Source organism: Pezoporus occidentalis, unplaced genomic scaffold (assembly GCF_034315485.1).
Source record: "Pezoporus occidentalis ecotype Australia unplaced genomic scaffold, CSIRO_AGI_Poc_V1 ctg103, whole genome shotgun sequence".
NCBI lineage: Eukaryota > Metazoa > Chordata > Aves > Psittaciformes > Psittacidae > Pezoporus > Pezoporus occidentalis.
In genome coordinates, this window is record NW_026912812.1 from 2477275 (window position 1) to 2497676 (window position 20402).

A 20402-nucleotide genomic window follows, 5' to 3' on the forward strand; every position below is an offset into this window, starting at 1 on the left:
TACGAATTCTTCAAGCTGAAGTCCTCCATTTATTTTTTTGATTTGAACTAAACTGGCCTCTCAAAATTAGGTTTAGGGTTCAACAAGGAGGAAAGGTTTGAACACCTTCATTTTGTATCCTAAACCTTGGAAGGCAACTGCTGTATCCTTAGTATGAAGTGCACAATTAGTACCTAAATGAATATAAAATACTTCAATGAAAATGACATTTTGAAACATTACAAGGACTAACCCTAAACAAGAAGATTATCGAAAGAAAAGTTTCCAACATAGTTTCATTGTTTTATTTTCTCAAAGTGTTGAGACAATTCTGCAGAAGCAAATTAACCCTTGGGGATTTCTCTTTCAGCAAAGGTGGTTACAGTATGAGCAAATTTTCAGTGTCCCCTCAGACCTCATTCCTAATCTGCTTCTTCCATTTTGCATATAATTTCCAGCAGTGAACAAAGCCCTGAGGAGAAATAAGCCTAATTATTTGTTCGTGGCCCCCCGCGTCCTACTTGATTGTGTCAAGAGTCATTCTGCTGATGCACCTCCTGCCAGCCAGCTGTACAGTATAGCGGTGACTCTCCTTCCCTCATTTTGCTTTCTCCCTCCACTCGGCGGAGGTGCATGTGTGGGATTTTACAGGGTCGTCTGACAACTTTGAGGCAAGAGATATGTCCAACTTCTATTGGATGCTTTCAATTTGTAAGGACTAAACCAACATTATTTGAAGCTTCAGACAAATACCAGGAAGGAAAAAAACCCTCTGCTGTTGACCTACTGGAACACACTATGATTGAGACTTCAAGGGAGGGAATTTAAAAGGAACAAATTACATGGATTGTGCAAGCTATTAATTCTATAATTTGATGAACAAGCCTAATAACGCATGAGAACGTGGGTAACAAATACCACAATTCACAGCTGTCATGTCTATCTTAAAGTGATGTCTGCATAATTTCCCAGACTAACCAGTTACTACACTTTCTCAAATAACAGCTGAATTTGCCCCTCCTCTTCTGCCTGTTGCTTCCAGTTTCCTTAACTCAGTCAGAGAGCAACTAATGAGACTTTTACAGATCAAACTCATTACAATATATCTAAACTGGCTATTAGTGTTATATAAACACTAACAAGGACACAAAACCTTTTTCAAAACATAAACTGAAGGTTTCATTGTCTATATACAATATCCCACCTCCTTAATATGGTATATTAGTCAGGGCATCTTATTCAAGAGTCACCATAGGATTTTTATGTGTTGGAGCAGAAGGAAGAATAGGGGTCTATTAAACACTGAACCTAATGCTGAACTACAAAGCAGGACTTTGCACAAAGACTAAGTGCCAGATGTGTGCATCTTGCTCATCAAAATTAGCAGCCAGGGGATTCACAAGATGTTTAAAGCATACTTATAGAACGAAGACTCTTACTAAAATATTACTAGGCAGATATTGTAGCGATATTGTGCAAAGTAACAGAGTAAAAATAATTCATGAATATGATAAGGTAAGAAAAATGTTCCAACCATTTTGGCCAACAATGAGTTCTGCTATTTACAGAACACTTGGGAAATATTCTTTATTTTTAGGACTTTGTAGGAAGTTGTCACTGAGCAATCAAAGAGGACCTCATATACGTTTGATAAAAAGAATTCATCCTGGTGTAAAACTACTGATTAGCTGTTAGAAAGATAGTAGGAATCCATGATGCTATTTTAAAAATCCTACTCTGTTGCTCCAGAAAACCCACGCCATTCCTAAGAAATGTGAAATATTCCAAAAGGCTGCTAAACTTTTTTTTTTTTTTTTTTTACGTTTTCATCCAAGCAATTTTCCACTGCCAAAAAATAAGTAGTTTTTCAACTTAAGTAACTCATTTGGGGATAGTTGTTTCCACATTATATCAGAGACCATTTTACATTCCTTGTACACCAAATGGTCCTAAAAATTTATCTAGTACAACTTTGGTACAGCAAAGAAACTCACCACCTTGCAGGTGCTTTAACATTTCCCCAGACTGCGACTGTAACCCCATGCCCTTCATCTACTGCTGTCTTTGACAGCCTTCCCCCTTCATCCCTGTCCCATCACTGCCACCCCCCCTGGCTCCCCATGCACTTCTCTTGACGCAGAGGCACTGCAGAGCTCATGGAGAGCGGACATGGGCATGGGAGTATCTGGTGGCTGTCTTACAGAGAGCTCCCCCGCCTTTCCAGGAGATGTAGGATGAATGAGCTGTACATTCTGGAGAAAATATATACATATGTTGGAGAAAATGAAACTGAACTGCTCACAAGGACTATTTGCCCAGCTCTGTAGCAGAGAAATAAATTAAACCATACACAAAAACAGCTGCTGGTTTCAGTAGCCTTTCTGCATGTAGTCTTCTGCAGTTTAGTCTTCAGTGCATTTCATATCCCTTCATTTTGTCCATGAATGTTGATACAAAATACTATCAGTACCAAAGAACAACTGTAAATTCCCACAAAGAGGATGTTGTCATATGTTTCTCCATTCCTCACCTGAAGGAAAGACTACGTGTAGTATTGCTGTTCTCTTGTAGCAGCTTTTTTTAAAACATAAGGTCTAGGGCTAGAGTCAGACCTTAAATCCAACAAGGTAAGTTTGATATTTTAGATAGTTATATCCTGTTATACCTAAGCTTTTAAATTAATCATGGCAATACTGAATTTAGGATAAGTACTCAATTAATTCCCCAGATTTCTAGGAAAGATTTGCACTTTCTAGTGAACCTTGTGCTGCCACGAATATACTGCCAGAAGATGCTCAAGAGAGCTACTTCAAACACAATGACCTTAGTCACTACATTTACTGCAAAAATCTCCGATGTGGAGTCTTTTTGTTACTGCCCTCAGTTTCCTGTAACCTCCATCCCCAGGGCCTCGAAAGCAAAGAACGGGCAGCTTTTTACCCATGCTAAGTAGAGGTCGAAGAGTGTTAGTGTGATCTTCTCTTCACACTCTTCTTCAGAGTGTGAAAATGTAGCATTCTTGGCCTTCATTTCTCTGCAAAAAGTGCTGAACTCCCCTTCCAGAAAAGGCACATACGCACCATGCTTCTAGATGACTAATACTGTATTCTGTGTGGCAAATGCACTTTATTCTGTTGTCATTATTTTTTCCACAGTCAGCCCAAGGGTGATTCTAACATTATTTTATCTCATAGTAATGGGACAGTTTGGCAATATGTCCCATTATCCAATATCACTCACCAACTGTTGATGGGTTTCACTTTCTCTCCTTCTAAAGAGAAAAAAGTGTCCATTTTGCGAAAGCCATGCATTTGGGGTTTTTTGCCAAAGAGGTGTGTGAATCAGGCTGTTAAAAGCTAGTACATGCAGCACATCAAGCTGATCGTGGGAAATAGCTCATGTCTGACCTCACAGCCTGACACAGACAGCACGGTCCGAGCAGGACACCTGTTAGCACATGAAGCATGGATGAACAGGTAGCTCAGAACACAGCCTTATGCCACAGTTACAGCAATGTTCAGGATAATTAGAGAGAATCAAAATAGTCAGGATAAAGCTGCATTATTTAACCTGATTAAAAGCCAAAATATTGTGATGAGCCAGTCCCCATCACTACTGAAAAACAAGCACAGTGGTCAAACAGGGAGATGTAAAAAGAGTACACAGCTTTCAGCCCGCTGTAAGAAAAGGTCATCCTATTTCGGGGGGGGGTGCTTGTGTATGTCGGTTGTTTTTCATATAAATTGCTATTAAGCCAAACATTATAAAAGGCTTAGTGTCTATGTTCTTTCCTACAGCATATTGCTGGGAAGCTGCACTGTTTAGAGGCTGTGATCTCTGATTGCAAGGAAATCCAGCAATAGCATCAGCAGCCAAATTGATGGCAGTGAGTCAGGCCAGTTTCTCTCAGAAGTTTCTGCTGCTGGTGTACGTAGTCAAAACCCTGGCAAGTATTACTGAGCTGAAATGAGAACTGGGAAAGTTTCACATCCTTGCCCAGTGCTGGGCAACCAGCACCTTCTCAGCCCTCTTGCACCAGAATACGCTTTACACAATTTATTTTTCAAGTAACCCTTGTTGTTGGCCAAGAAGAAGAAGAAGCAGCCAGATTTTCTCAGTGAGAATTACCCATAAGGACAGAAATGTTAATACTTCAGCAGCAAAGACCAGCAATGGTGACATGAGGCCAGCCAGTGCTAATGCTAGGCACTCCTGCACGTACAAAGAAATTAGGTCGAGGGAAATGATGAACAGAATAACATTCTTTGCTGAAAGGCTCACAGCCCCAGAATCAGTCTGAGAAGCTGTGGTTACATAGCACGATATGTGGTAAGGAGAGAAAAGGGAGGCTGGAAGAAGTGATACTGGGATGAAGCAATCAGTCACACTTATAGGAAACAGCCATGTACCATGTTTTTCCAAAAATATCCAAAGCACTTGGAGGATCCTGTCCAGCTTTCACTGGTGTCTATGACCCTGTTACATTGCTGCAAAATAATCATCAAAAAAAGTAAGAAAACTTAACTTTCAACAACTTCTGAATACACAGCTGTAGAGAGGAATGTGATGGTGCCTGCAAGCCGCAAGCTCCAATATAGGCTAAATATTTTCCAAGTTTAACTTTTGTAACTTCTTTCAGAGAGTGCCACCTCCACTGCTAGCCTGAAAGACTTGGGAATTTATTAAAACTCCACTTGTCTGAGATACAGTCGATATTAACAGGAAAAATTCACAAAGCTCAGTATCTTTTAAAGGCTGTAGGGAGCAAGCGCAGCTCATAGCAAACCCTGAAGCTGGAGGAATGGAGCATAACATTTACAGCTATGACAAAATGCCTACCACAATCCTAATGAATATGTGTTTAAACTCCAGACACCTGATGGTCAATTATAAGAGAGTGCTGTAAATATTAAGAGTGTTTTTTTAATGAATCCAATTGTAATGAGTCTCGCTCTGGGTGGTGCTGAGAAAAAACAGATATGTAATCGCAATGTGCTCTGCTGCTGTTCTGATTAGAGCTGTGCTGGGATCTCTCTTAGCTTGTATGATGCGGGAAAAATCTGCATATTCTCATTCAGTTGATGAAGCATCAATATCTTTAAGTTGGCCATTGAAACACCATCAGTAGAAAACAGCCAATGAATTACCCTTGGGTTCAGGTTCACTGCATTTTACAGTTAACCACCAGGTCTGAGTTTTCTTACTTTTAATTGTAACTCTAGACATATAAATTGTCACATCTTGAATTATTGGTAAAGACATGTTCATGCAAAACATCAGTTAAATACTTTTGAAGATGCAAATAACTAGTTAATGTAGGCATTCAAAATTAGCATTTGACCTCAAGGATTTTCATGTGAGCTTTAATGCTAATTCATTAGGTGTGTTTGGACAGTATAGTTTGCATTCTGAATTCCTGTACAATGCTTGTTCAATGAAGTGAACGGCTGTAGTTAATCTACTAGAGACTGCTGGTTTGACTAATCATTGTAATATTGCTACAGCTAGCAGCCACACTCAGCTGGGCAGCACTGTTTTGTCACACACAGGAGGCACCCCAGTTCATCACAGTCACCTTCACAAAAAAGGAAGCAGGAGAGAACCCTGCACAATCCTGGAAAGATTTGAACAACGGCTCTTGCCCTCCCTTTGAGAGAAGTCACTGCCATCACTCCTGCATTTGCCCTTATGGCTTGCTGTTACACTGGCCACAGCTCTCAAGAAGCACTGAACACATTTGGGTCAGTTACTCAGTGAATCATCTTTAGTCTATGAAAAATCAGAACAAAGAGCTGAGGAAATTGGGAAGGGAGGTAAGGGGATAACATTCCTTTTTTCCTCTTTGCAAGCTTCTTGGAAATATGGGAAATGCCTTCAGCACTTCAGCCATCTGCAAGGCTTGTGGCTTCTCTATTTTATTCTCAGCAGGTACATCGGGTTTCTGCTCAAGGGATGGCCTTTCACCTTCCCTTTTTCCTCTGACACGGACATCTGCAAAGTAATGAGAATGAAACCACTTCAGTCACTTTCAGGGAGACTGAGTGAGTTTTCTTGAAACATAACAGGAACTGAAAGCAGTGGCAGCTCTTAGAGCAGAGCTCTATAAGCTTATGCAGTGGCATCACATCTTGCTGCAATGCCAGGCTGCCTAGGGAACTTCTGTCCATTCAACACCTCTTCCAATGACATCTTACACTAGTTCTTTGACGTTCTTGAATCTGGAAATAATTAGTGGCCAGTCAAAAGTGGTGTTCCCCAGGGTTCAGTATTGGGGGCAGGTCTGTTTAATATACTTATCAAGTGCACCCTCAGCAAGTTTGTGGACAACACCAAGTTGGGCAGGAGTGTTGATCTGCTGGAGAACAGGGAGGCTCTGCAGAGGGATCTGGACAGGCTGGATCAATGGGCTGGTGCCAATGGTATGAGGTTCAACAAGCCTCAATGACAGGTCCTGCCCTTGGGTCACAACAACCCCATGCAATGCTACAGGCTTGGGGAAGAGTGGCTGGAAAGCTACTGGGGTGTTGGTAGACAGCTGGCTGAATATGAGCCAGCATTGTGCCCTGGTGGCCAAAAGTATCCTGGTTTGTATCAGAAATAGTGGGGCCAGCCGGACTAGGGCAGTGATCATCCCCTTGTCCTGGGCACTGGTAAGGCTGCACCTCCAATATTGAGTTCAGTTCTGGGCCTCTCACTACAAGAGAGACATTGAGGTGCTGGAGTGGGTCCAGAGAAGGGCAACAGAGCTGGTGAAGGGTCAAGAGCACAAGCCTGATGAGGAATGGCTGAGGGAACTAGGATTGTTTAGTCTGGAGAAGAGGAGGCTCAGGAGGACCTCATCAGTCTCTACAACTACCTGAAAGGAGAATGGGGAGGGGTGGGGTTGGTATTTTCTCCAAAGGAAGAAGTGATAGGACAAGAGGAAATGGCCTAAAGTTGTGTCAGGGAAGGTTTAGGTTGAATATTAGGAGAAATTTCTTCACTGAAAGGATTGTTAAGCATTGGAACAGGCTGCCCAGGGAAGTGGTGGAGTCATCATCCTTGGAGGTATTTAAAAGACATGTAAATGTGGCACTTAGGGACACAGTTTAGCGGTGGACTTGGCAGTGATATCTTAATGGTTGGACTTCATGATCTTGAAAGTTTTTTCCAACTTAAACAACCTTACGGTTCTGTGATTCTGACGTCCAATGTTTGGCAAGGGCAGCCTAATATGAAAAAAAAAAAAAAAAAAGAAAAAGAAAAGAAGTTAAAAAAATCAAATCTGTTTCTTCAAGGCTCCATGTTTAGGATATTTTGAAATTTCACAATAATTGCCAAATTCCATTCATGGTCCCCCCTCCTTCCTGACAAGCTAACTTTACTCCAGACCTCAGATACAGTAGATTCAGCTCACATCTAGACATCCATTCATCCTAACCTTCTGTTAGCAGCACTGTTGTGACAGCTGTGCCTTGTGTCAGGACTGGCCAGCTGCAGGGAACAGGGGTTGAGATAAATATGACAAGAGTGACACCAGCTTTGTACAAAGGAAATCAGGGATTGTGATGGCTCCCCAATGTGTATATGAAATACTACTTGTACTCCTCTGCATTTTTTTGACTTTTAATCGAGCCATGACCACAGGGTTCTAAATTAAAGTGACTTTGCCTTCCCCCTCTGGTGTCAGAAGTGACAACACCTTCCAGAAACACAGGCCTCTAGACTGCATCTTTTGGCCAAGCTGTAGTGGCTTTGGGTGCTTGACGTCCGTTGATGTCTTGAGCATATGCTATCATTTTACGTGCGAGCTCACGGATTTCACTGGATAGGCTTTCCACAGGATCTTGGCCAAGAAAAATAACCCCCCAACAGTTATCTCTCTGAAACACAGACAAATAGAAAAATAAATCACTGCCCCATCTTGGCACCTGGTTTGCTTTTGAATCCAACCTGCCTCAGCACATACTGTTTGCTATTGCTGAAAATAGGTGCCTCTAGTTCTGTGCCTTTGGAAGTCAACGTGCTCCTTAGTGGCCTTGCTCTGCAGATGATGTGAGGTCAGCCTAGGGATATTAGATGGAGTCCAAAATGTTTCATAACAATCGAGAGAGAAAGCACAGCTCAGGACCTGTTTGTGCTCAGTTGGGGCTGGGCTGCAGACTCTGACAAGCTTATCTGCTGATGTCAAGAGTGATTTAACATGTGACAGTGTGTGGAAACTGGCTGTGCAAGCAGTTGCAACATCCAGTAAGAGCAGCAAAGGCAGCAGGAGTACTACAAGTACTTTGCAACTACAGCAGTTCACACTGAAGAAAATCCCCATAAAAAGCATTTACAGCCATCCTCTGACAGAGGCTGGTTAGTAAGATGGGCAGTAAGTGGGATAACTGAAGGTTCCCTAAGGCAGCTGTGGTGGTTTCCATACCCCAGAGATAAGGCTGGGTGTGAGCAGGAGCCAGGAAAAAGGGGGGTGTGACATAAAAGGGAGGAGAAACCACATTTTCCATGACCCAGGAACTTTCCCCAGTGTGGGAGAGAACAGAAACCAGAAGCACATTTGCGTCTTCTCTGGGGTAAAGGGATTAATCACAAAGAGAAAATGCCTTGTAATACTGTGACTCAGCAGAAAATATTACTTACTTGGAAACAGCTGGAGGACACAGCCACAATGCAGCAGTGAGTCAGGGAAACCTGGGATTTGGGCTGTTACCTTTACCCTCCCTTCCAGACAGTCTGAAAATTTGGGAATAAGGTGATTGCTTATAAAGAAACACCTCATGTTGTCTTGTATAGCCAGTATGGATTTGGACTGCACAGCAGAAATAGAAGTACAGAAGTCATCATTTTCCTTTTTGTGGTGTCTTCTTTGGCACTGATATTTCTACGGCAGCTCCTGTGGCATGGTCCTAGCAAAGCAGGGTGGTGTATCACACCGAGCCTTCTGACATGTACAGTAGTCTAAACTGGTAGTAGTACAGACCTACATCACCAGCTTTTCCACAGGAAAAAAAGAAAAATGAGGTAAAAAAACTCCTATCACCACAGTCTGTGCTGGTTTTAGGGGAAAATCTCTTAGAAAAGGGGATAAATAAATCATGTGTTGTCTTTTCTGAGAATGACCACAAGCAATGAAGTGAGCTTTCATCTCATTTTTGATGAAAGCTTTTTGAGCTTTCATCTCATGGAGTCAAAAGAAGGTAAGTCTCATTCCCAAGAAAGACATTGTGAGGGTAGGATGTTATCCAATTGCTCTCTCCTTTCTGATTTACTTAAGTGGTTCTGCAGAGCAATGAATGGTACCTGGGTACTAAATCAAAATACAAGTTAAAGGAGTTTTAAAGACTTTTAGGCTGTCCTACTCATCTTTTAGGAAATGTTAATTTTTCATAAACCCTTCAGATCAACCTACGTAGTGGTTTTCACCATTTTATGTTATATGACAGTCTGGAGACCCCTGCCAGAAGTAAATCTCATGGTCACTGGAACATGTTGCCCACAGAAGTGGTAAATGCTCCATTGCTGGAAGTCTTCAAGGCCAGGTTGCAGAGAGCTTTGGGCGACATGGTCTAGTGTGAGGTGTTCCTGCCCATGGGGGGGTTGGAACTAGATGGTCTTAAAGTCCTTTCCAACCCTAACCATTCTATGATTCTATGGTCAGTAGCAGTCTACAACTCACCAGGAAGCTGACTTTCCCCTGCCCTGATTTTATAACCCAAGATACAGACAACAAGCAGCAGGTAAATAGTTAAAGGAAACTAAGTAAGTAAAATAAACAGACTAAATAAAACCTAAATAAAATTAAATAGCAGGCAAGGGAAAGCTGATACACAGTGACAGTGAAGTTAGGTGTGATTATGTGACCTAGTCACTACAGAGACTGGGTAATTACAAGCACTTCAGGATCATTTGTGTGGCAGACAGCATGAAAAGCTAGGATTTGGTGGTGAAGAAAAGATGATGGTCTTATGAATTTGAAATAGTGCAATATGCAAAAATGTTAGGTATTTTAATTACTGGATGGATTCATGGATATATTACAAGTCCATGAAACTGACGCTGGGATCTGCACTATTACTTTTATCAGTCATGAGGAACAAATGCTCTTTCCTTGCTGCTGTTCTCTTTTAAACCTCACTGCTCAGCACTCTGACATCTGAAAGATTATAATGAGCAATGCTGGTGGGTTTTTCTCCCAAAATTTCTGCTGACAACCCCTGGTGATGTGTTAGAATACAGTGCTGGTATTGGGCCACTGCCAGAGGGTGAGCCAAGAAACCGGCTGTTGGAAGTGACACCAGTCCTTACAGCGGAAATCATAGGAGTGAGTGAACTTCAACTTCGCAGTCATTGGGCATAACTGCATGCTCACAGATGTACCCAGGCCCTGGTTTCTGTCTTGTCTGAACAGTACAGTTTTCAACCCAGGCTGCCAGAGGTCATCCAAGGACCACCATGGCTTCAACGGTGTCTCTCCTGGTGATAGCTCTGCACACAAGTCCAAAGCTGCCAGTAACTTCTCTTAGGAGTTCTCTCTGACAAGCAGCCCTCTCTTCAGCACTAACTAAAATGAAGGCTATAGCTTACCTCATGTTAAGGAAGGGCCTAAGCCAAAACCAAAAGATAGCAATAAATCCATCATTAGAAGTTCATCTTCTTCGCTCTGTCTTTTGACTTAAATTGCTGCTTTTATCCTTGTTTTAGCTACCATCTCTAACACATAAGAAATATGCTGTGAGCCTTGACAAGCAATTGAGATAAACACCAACCCTTGTAAACCCTCAGACAAGAGGCTGCATTTCTGTTATATTTCAGCAGTTTGGAGAAACTACCAGAAGCCAGCAAGGTATAAATACTTATTAATCCTTACCTTGCATTAGTACCGTGAATGGCAGAAAGAGAATTTGAGATTTTATGGAACAATACTACACAGCTATACTACACTGATGCCAGCAAAGAAGTTTCCTCAGTTGAAAGGTGTCCTGAGGTCCTTATGCTTACTTGAGTTGTTAAAGGGTGTTTAACTTGGCCATGCCAGTAGTGTTCCCTGCACATTTTATGTTGAAACAAAACAGCAAATTTAGCTTCCTCGTATTTTCTTCCTTAGGCAATTCATCTTCGGGAAGAAAGATTATAAACATTCTGAAAGCCAGCATTTCTTTACAGTCTCACAGTACAGCTCACAGTACTCTATTAAGAGTTCCAGTATGGGTGGTACCATTATTAGAACCATAATATCCTCAGGGTCCTTATGGTGGATTAGAATTTCATATATAATAGTGACAATAATGACAGTAATAATAATAAAGCGATTGTTAAATCTTGTGTTGGTAGATAGGAGTTTGAAAAACAGCTAAATATGCCTCAGATGCTCAAACCCAGTAATGCAAATGTAGAAAGAAACAAATATTTATTACATGTTTATCCTTTTGCTCTCTGTGATGCTTATTTAATGCATGATGTAAGGGTGGCACTGCTACTGTGGTATCCTCCTGATGAGATTGGTGCTGTGAAACCACCTGCAGTACAGAACAGAAGTGGACACATGAGATTAGCTAATTAAGTACTGTTCTTTAGGAGGCTGGAAAATAGAGTAGAAAGCTGGCAAGTTTGAGGAGGCTGAAGTGAAGGCAAGAGAAAAGAGATGAGGATCCCATTGCTCTTCCCATCTCTAGGCAGAAGCAGCCCGTGGCAGTTCCTTCAGTATGCCTGGGCACCTAGGCCATGCAGCAGCCTGCACTGCCACTGCCATTTTGTCCTAAGGGATGGGGAGGGTATTTTAATTTTCATTTTGAAACAGTAGTAAAGAGAGCATTTCCTCATTTCCTTTGCACCATGGCTCCTGTGTGTTATATGCGTCTTCAAGAGAAGGCAATGAAAATGTTTGTCAAAGATGCATTCAGTGTAGGGCATGAAGCAGATCTTGTTTGAGGAGTGAGGAGCAGAGGGACGAGTTTTAGCAATTCTAAGAAAGTCCAGGAAATAGTTCTTGTAAACTTGCCTGAAATCATAACGAAAATGGAAGATAAAGGGCTTTAAAAAGAGAAAACTTTAGCTTCGTCACTTGCCAATATTTTCTTTTCTAAAACTAAGCAGACAGGCGAAAATGAGAACAGGGTTTGACTGAATTGTTTGGAGGGGCTTTTGGTTTGCGGTTTGGGTTTTTTTCCTTTTAATTTTTAAAGTACGCAGTAACTTATATTTCTAGATGAAGTGGAAAGAATAATAAGCAAAACTTATTCTCTAAAAAAATGCATGTAAAATGCAAGCGAGTTTGTTTTGCTTTTTGCTTCTTTAGGAGTGGGGTCTGGAGATTGTGTTTTGTTTTCTTAGAAGACTTAGAAAGCAAGTCACATTCCAAAAGCAGTTACCAGTTACAGTTTATCCTGTTTGTTTTTCAAGAGAGTATGAAAAACACATTTTTAAATGGCAGAAATACTTTACCATCGCTAACCATTTAATTGCCAGACAAGAGCCACAAGTTAGTAACACTATAGTGAAGTCTGTAAAAAGGACAACATGAAAAATTATTAGGTGGCTTATTTAGCTTACAGCTGTTCTGCATTCTTATTGCACTGTATGATATGTCAAAGAATGACAGTTTTCATTTCCTCTTCTGATTGCTCTGTTTAGCTCACTTTGACACAGACTACTGTTTTTACAAGAACACAGTCCAGCTGGAGGGCAAACATTTCTCCTGAGGCAGCACTGGTCTCTGCAAGGCAGTGGTAGTCAGGTCCAGCACTGGATTCAAGGCCCTGCAGAGGAGTTGTTGGCCTCCCAAAGCTAGTACAACTTTCCTTTCTCAGGTTTTTGGGTGCACTGCAGCAGCACTGTCTTCAAGCCACACTGCATCCTCCACTAAGACAGACAAGCCGTATCAAAAGGGCTTAGGGGTAAAGGACAGCTAGTTCAACTGGGAAAGGTAGATCAGACAAGGGAAGGTTTTTGTGATCCAAAGCAGGAGATAGACGCAGAAACCACACTTCAGGAGATAGATCCAGAGACCACTTGCCACTGAGAATTCCTAAAGCTGAAAGGAGATACTAGAAGGAGTAGTAGTAAGAGAGCTTATTGAAAAGCTGATCCTTAAAGACCAGAGAGTTCAGAAGAGGATGCAAGAGCAAATTTTTAGCCACTCAGAATATCAATCCTACTAAATATATTTATGGTGAGAAAGACAACATGTCCTTACAGGAAATGAATGCAATGTAAATACATTATCAGAGGCAAACATCTGCAACTGACTGAGGTTATTGTTTATGAGACTCTCTGTTGACTGCAGTGGAAAAAAGAAACAAGCATGCGAGAGAAGTGGAAGAAAGCATTTGAGAATCCTCTTCTGCGCAAGCATGAACATGTTTTGGTTTTCACTTGGTCTCTCTTGCAGTGTCCAACTGCCAAGCTAGCATACTTCTCTCTACTGCTGTTTCCTCAAGTGTCAGGCAATTGAAAGTGCCTGATGCCTTCGCCACAATGAAGTGTCTTCCCTCATGTCTTCCTCCAGCATATGCATAACTGCCCTGGGTCTTTGAGTCACTGGAGAGGTGCCAGCCCATGCGCTGTTTTCTGGGCATTTCCAAATGATTCAAACACTTTTTCCTGTGGAGGTTGTTTTGAAGTGTTCAGACAAATGATCCTGCCCATGCCTGTGCTGGGAGAGCAGGACACCTGCCACCTCAGCAAGTAGCCCCCAGTACATGGTCACACACATAGATACGTGCAGAGCTCACAATGCAGGCTGAGAGCAGTGATACTGGTGAGTGTGCTGCAAGCAACCTGGGTCACACTGAGCCACCCATGCGATGGAGACAGTCACCTGAGAGGCAGCAGATTGTAGGGTACCAGGAGACAGAAAGCTGTGCCCTGGTTCTTGGTGCAAGGCTGAATCAGTGCGAACTCAGAGAAAGGCTTCAGGGAGAGTATTGCAGAACTACACACATCTTGCATGTATAGCTGTCTTGCACCTCACAGGTATATAAAGGCCAAGACTTTTTAGGGTCCCCATTGGCCATACCAGGAGAATTTTATCATGAGTCAGTGAAGGTTTATACTTACATTTTGAGTATATAGCCTAGGGCAAGCTGAGCCTTAAGTCACTAGAAATCGTACAACTCATTGTGTACCTCTTTAGCATCAGAGTTGTAGCCCTATCTACAGATTACCAAAAGCATGTGGAGGTTTTCCTACCAGGTACAAATAAAACCAGTGAATAAGATATCCTCTCACATGAAAATATCTTTTAATTTATTCCATTTTGCCCTTCTCTGTTTATCTTTTTGCCTGCTACTTCAATATAAAAATAAATACTGTTTTAAAAAATGTTATCCTGGCCATCTAGTTATAGTATTTCTATTGAGCTCAGTAAACTATAAGCCCAGTCCTTGCACATGTGTTTCTCTGTTAATATAGGTCTACTGGACAAAGAGCTAAATTGCTTGAATTTGTTTCAGTGGAATGACATTGGAAGAAAACTGAGTTATAAACAAGAAAGTCTCAGTATGGATGGGCCTGATGAATCAACTGCCTCTTTCCCCTGGAGATAATCCTACCAACCCACTTAGGCTCACTGGAGAAGATGAGTTGCTAGGGAGAGAAGGTTGAGTCAATTTGTTGGTTTTGTGGCTAGATACCCCATCTTTTGCAAGCTCTGTAATTCCATGGCTCAAAAACAGGTCAATTTTTCTTCCCCACTTCATTTCACTTTCTAAATGATTTAGGAGAGGCTGTGTATCTGCCAAAAAAAATCAAATTTTCTAATCTCTTTAGCAAATCTGGACTTCTGGCTCCTCTTTCTCCTTCTTCTCCTTGCTTCTGTTTTGGTTCTTTCCTTTTCCCACCACTCCTTTTTTTTTTTTTTTTTTTAATCCTATTTCTGCCTCAGATGTACTTTTTTTTCCACTGAAAAATAAGATTCTTCCCAAACTTCAGCACATCTCTTTTGTTCATTACTTGGCCATCTTCAGCTTTCCTGCAAAGCTTTTCCCTGAACCTTGTGAAAGCTATACTGAGGAAATGAGTGATAAAGACAGCCAATAAATAATTTCCTGAGTTCCTCTCTATCAAAAAATGCTAAGAAGGGATTGTTGTTGCTGCGAAGCTGTGAGACCTAAACATAAGAGTTCGCAAGACATTCTGTCTTGTCCCTGCATGTCTTCCCTGTAAGGCTTACAGCCTGGAAAGAACACCCTGGTGCTCAGTCTCTTTCCTACATACCACCTACATGTATAAAATAATCCTGTTTTAAAGGTCTGACATAACAGCACTTTGGGGTTTGAGGACTTATCCTTTCTTTCCTCCTGCTTCTCACTCATGTGCTGTGAACGGTTTCTGGGAGCTTCTTTGTTCCAATGGAGCATGGGATCATTCAGGTGGAAGGCACCTCTAGAAGTCATCTAGGCTACCTCCTCACTTAAATATAGTTCAAAGTGTGATCAAGTTGCTCAGTGCCCCATCCAGTCAAGCTTTGCACAGCTCCAAGGATGGTTATTCAACAGCCTCTGGGCACCTGTGCCAGCAAAATTTAAATGGATTCTCACAAACATCTTTGAATCAAGACAGTAAGCTTCCCTCTTTTCTGTTGGATATACCTCACCAGACCACTCTGGCACATTAACAGCCCATCCACTGTATACACCAGGCTCCTTCCATTCCACAATTATTTCCATCCAATATATTTACTGCCATCACAGCACCCAGCTCATGAATTCCTCTCTGATACATACTAACACTAAGCAGTGATATCTCCCTTTTAGCCAACTCTGTACACACCTAATCCCTGTTTTCTCACAGCTCCCTCATCCCTACATCACACAAGACTCTGAAAAGGCTTAACTGAAATTCCCGGGAAGAAAACATGTATCGCTTCTCAAAGAGTCTATTGGGCTGACACTATCCAGTGCTGTAAAGACATGTTTAATTTTATCCTGTTCACCTCCCAGTTTGTCCCTTCATCCAAAGTTTTCTTGAGAGCTTTGCATACTATAGCAGCCAATCACATAAGGCTTCCTGGGTCATCTCCTCTCCCCACCCTCTTAACTAAATGGCCCAGGTTTGCTTTTCTTCATGTGTGTTATTGTCCTCATCTGAGAGGTCTGAAACTAAGAATACTTGCTCCCAGGGCTCTGCTTCCATGTACTAGTCCCTCCAAAATTCACAGGCACACTTTGCCCCACAATAATCTAGAAGTTTTCTGGGAAAATGCCAGACTTGCTGTATCTTGAATGGCAGAAGGGGCAGAAAAAATGATGACACACTTGTGATCCAAAATGACTTATGATTATCCCAAAAGTGTGAAAAAAGAGACAAACTAACTGCACCGTAGCTGACAGTGTGTTCATAGCTTCAACCGTATCTCTATTGTCAGAGCTTATCTGTTTGGTCATGGGGATACAAAATGCTGCCATAGTGCTCAGTTTCATTTCTGGAGTTACTAGCTGGAGAAACATGAGCAGAGGTGAAATCAAGGCTTAGGAGTTAGCTACCAATAGGAGAGATTTCAGTTTCCTTCTAATCTCTCTGTTTGTTGACACATGGCTTATTATCCCAGTGTGTTATCCTTTTCAATCAGCTTTCCCAGAAAAACAGTTACCAGCACTGATTTTGTAGTACCCATAGCTAAAATAGTTTTGCAATATGGGGAATATCAACAAGATGGATTTTGTTGGCCTCCTGCCAATTTTCTTGAACTCTTCTTGAAGGGGCAAAAAATCACTTGGTACAAGAAAATCTTTTCCCCAGTAATCTTTAAGAAATCTACACATAGAAATAGATTCTTAAAAAATTTTAATGTCATGCTCCACATTTAAGGAGTTTCACTTTCTAATTTCAACCACAGTTATGAATAAAAACCCTGATCCCCTGCTCAAAACATAATATAAATGTCTTAAGCATGCCAAGTGGAACTTCTGGAATTTCATCCTAGAAATTTAAACCAGACCTAATTCTTTCATCTGCTCAGTTCCTTACAAAACCATCATTAAAAAAAAACAAAACACAACAGAAGTAAAACTGCCAACAAGAATAACCTTAACCTTCTGTTGCAGCTCAATGGTAACAGCACTAATCTTAAAAGATGAATTTTGTGGGTGCTGTTATTTAGTTAGGAAAAATGGTACCTGCATGGTATGGATAGTCAAAGATTAGATTTATCAGTACTGGAAACTAACTGTAGTGAATAAAATGCAGAAGACTGGGAAGTTGGAAGCCAGCAGAGAGAAGTAACACAAACCATGTGAATGTGAATGGTTATTTATAATAGAATAAGACAACATTATTTACATAAACCCAACTAGTTACTATGTAAAACATAATGGTTTATGCCATCAAAAGGCATCACATGTCTTTTTCTCCTTTCAGAGCCAAGACTAAAATTTACAGACTGTCTCTCTAACCAGAGTTACTCCAGACTGCAGCATGATCACAGCTGCTGTTTGTCCACCAGGGGAAAGGAGCCGATTCCTCCTTTCTCTGGAGTGTAAAACAGTGTTGAGCTTTCAGCAGCTTTGCTATGAATCAGCTTGAGGGAGCTTGAACCCAGGGCATGGGAATGCCCCCAGATGGCTAACCAGCTCCAGCTTCCCCTCTCTCCTGTCACTATCAGTATAGCTGACATAGTACAGCTGACTATAGTACAGTGCAAATACTGTCTGTAGTGTAGGTATGTAGTATAGCTGATGAAATTCTGCTCCTTTTTTGTATCAGGAAGAGAACAGCAGTATCACTGAGGGTGATATTTAAGAAAATAGGAGCTGTGGTTCAGAAAGTCTGACACTGTGGCTTCTTATAAGCTTTGTGGCAGCGCTCAGTGCCAACCAGGCCCTGCAGCAGTGTGACAGCATCCACAGAGCATTGCTACCAAGCTGCAGAGCAAGGGACATCAGGGACAATGGTCCACTGGAAGGATTTCTCACACATCACTTAATATAATGTAAGTTTATAAATAGCTAACACATTGTAGGCTGTCATTTCTAATTCACTTTCTGGTCAAGACAAGAAAGCTGAGCAGCTATCACAGCTGTCCTGCAATTTGGAGGTGCCAAGAGCCGCTCCTGATATTTTAGAGCATTCCCAGCTAAAAAGAAACATTTTCTATTTCATATAAATTACTTCTGATTTATTAAAACCATTCCGGGTTACTGAAGGGAAGAAAATTAAAGTGATGCAAAACTGTCATTGATATTTCTTTTGCAAGGTTGCAGAGTAGCCTTGGGTTGTGGTAGAGTACCATAAGGATGCTTTCCATGTGACTTTTTTTTCTTCCTGATAGCTTGAGAATGGCAGGTTTGAAGTGCTAAAGCAAGAGGGAAGTAAAGAAGAAAAAAAGATAGGAAAGAGCAGAAGTAGGATAAATACCCACAGAAGCTGGAACAGTGATCTACAGGTAATAAAACGTATTGTCTGATGCTAACAGAGGAAATGGCATGCCATGTCTTTTTCAGTCCAGGTCAAACCTGAAATTGTCTATACTTTATAGTGTGATGCTGTATTAACATTGAAAGGAAGCCCACTGCACGTGTACAAGGGAACATGCTAGGCAAAATCTGATTTGAGGGAAAAGACATTTTGGTGAAAGAGAACCTAAGTGCAGGGCAGGCTTTGAGGATACAGCAAGTATGCCTATCAGCAGGGAATTAATGCCAAACTTCAGGAGTATCAAGAGACACTGCTGTGTGGGATTACAGGTCCCTACATGTCCCTGTTCATAAAAAGCTATTCAGGAAAAGGTCCTTAATGAATCACTTTAAAGTATTTCAACTTTTTTTTCAAATTAAAAAAAACAAAACCAACCCACAACTATTTAAAAATCTTTGAAAAAAGGTATCACTTCTCACAAGCAACCACGTAAAATTCATTTCAAAATGAAAAGCTTGTTACTCCAGAAATCCTGGAACTTCATTTTGGAATTACAAAATGTCATGGTCCCATCATGTACTTTGTGACAATTAATCATTACATTCTCCTTGTTACTCCAGGGTATGTGAAGATTATTAGTGCTTAAGGGCCTAACCCAAAGGAACAAGTGGCAGAACAGGCAGAGTGACTTTGTCCCCTGGCAAAGAAGTGTCCTAGTCAATGGCAAGCAAAGAATTTCAAGCAGATGTCATCTAATGTTTGGAACCATTAGTTCCTCCTTTTCTGATATATATGCTCTGACTCATTTTCTTCTTTGAGGATATCTATCTCTCTGTGGTAGTGTTTGTTCTGATGGTACTACTTCTAGAAAAATTTTTTTGAGAAGGAGCTGAAGGTCAAAAGAAAGTGAACAAATAGTACAGAAGGTAGGAGGGATGGTAGAAAATATTTCCCACTTTACCCATTTGTCTGTCTTTCCTGCCAGGTTCATAATGGATTTAATAGAAATGTTGCCATTGAGTTCACCCCCTTGCAGTAATTTTACCATACCATTGAGAAAGTTTTAAAACAGCTTTCCCTCTGTGTGGCATTGATCTTTCGCTTTTGAGAAGCAGCTATTTTCATTACCCCTGTGACTGGTTCTCTGAAACAATATATAAAAATTTGCTCAACAGGGACACGAAAAGGAAACTATGAAGAATGAAGTAATGGAATTCTGGAGATGTGAAAGGAGCCTCCCACACATTTCTTATCATCGTCAGAAGCCAAAAAACATCAGCTCTGTTTTGCTGACTCTTTGCAGGCTTTTGATTCTGCAGAGGCTCTCAGTAGACCCAAGATCACTGGGAGCTCTGGCAAAATTTGTTGTCTAACAGGTTGTGCAACCCCATCACATTGCTTAGTAGAAAAAATTGTCAGTTGTGGATTTACCTATTTGGATTGCAAAGCATGCACTGACAGTGGTGTGTGGCTGCAAAACTCTTCAACTTGACTTTCTCTGCTGTTTCATCAGATGAGTCCTGTCAAAATCAGAGTAGTTAAAACAGCACAAAACATATGCAATTGCTTTCTGTAGGCCAAGACAACCATTCAGGGAATAGCAAATATGCCCAAAGCATGATCTGGAGCTGAAAGGAGGTGAGGAGACAAAAGTCCTCATGAAATCAATTTGAATTTGTCTGTTAATAGAGTGATGAACATGTTAATGTCTTAAAACTTTCTCTTTTTATTACGTGGTTTCAAGAGTATCTGCTGCTTTGGAAATGCGAGAGGTGAATGTTATTTGAGATGAGGTAAAACATTTCTCATGTTCAACATAAAGCTGTAATTGGTATGGTCCTAGTAGTCAGGCATTGCAGCTGCCTCCATCACACTGACACAAGCATTTGGGTAGACGTTCAGTGACTCAGATCACACAAAAGATCCTGGTTAAAATTGTTTTGTATTAAATTCCTTTGGTGTCTCAGTTTCCAACTAGATCCTCTCCCTAGTCTGACACAACTGCTCAGCACTGACACACATGGGAGGTGGTGAGAAAAAGTGACTCACGGCAGAAGGCAGATTATGGATTAGCCTGATACTCTTTTTGG

At 41.2% G+C, this 20402-nt stretch overlaps 1 long non-coding RNA gene across 1 annotated transcript; it reads right to left on the bottom strand.

The window, feature by feature from the left end:
* Window positions 1-272: 272 nt before the first annotated feature.
* Window positions 273-15805, bottom strand: LOC134162684 (uncharacterized). Its single transcript, XR_009964404.1, has 4 exons — window positions 14017-15805; window positions 11376-11477; window positions 8602-8694; window positions 273-5970 (listed from the first exon to the last, which is right to left on the bottom strand). It is a non-coding gene; the product is annotated as an uncharacterized LOC134162684 (long non-coding RNA).
* Window positions 15806-20402: the final 4597 nt, after the last annotated feature.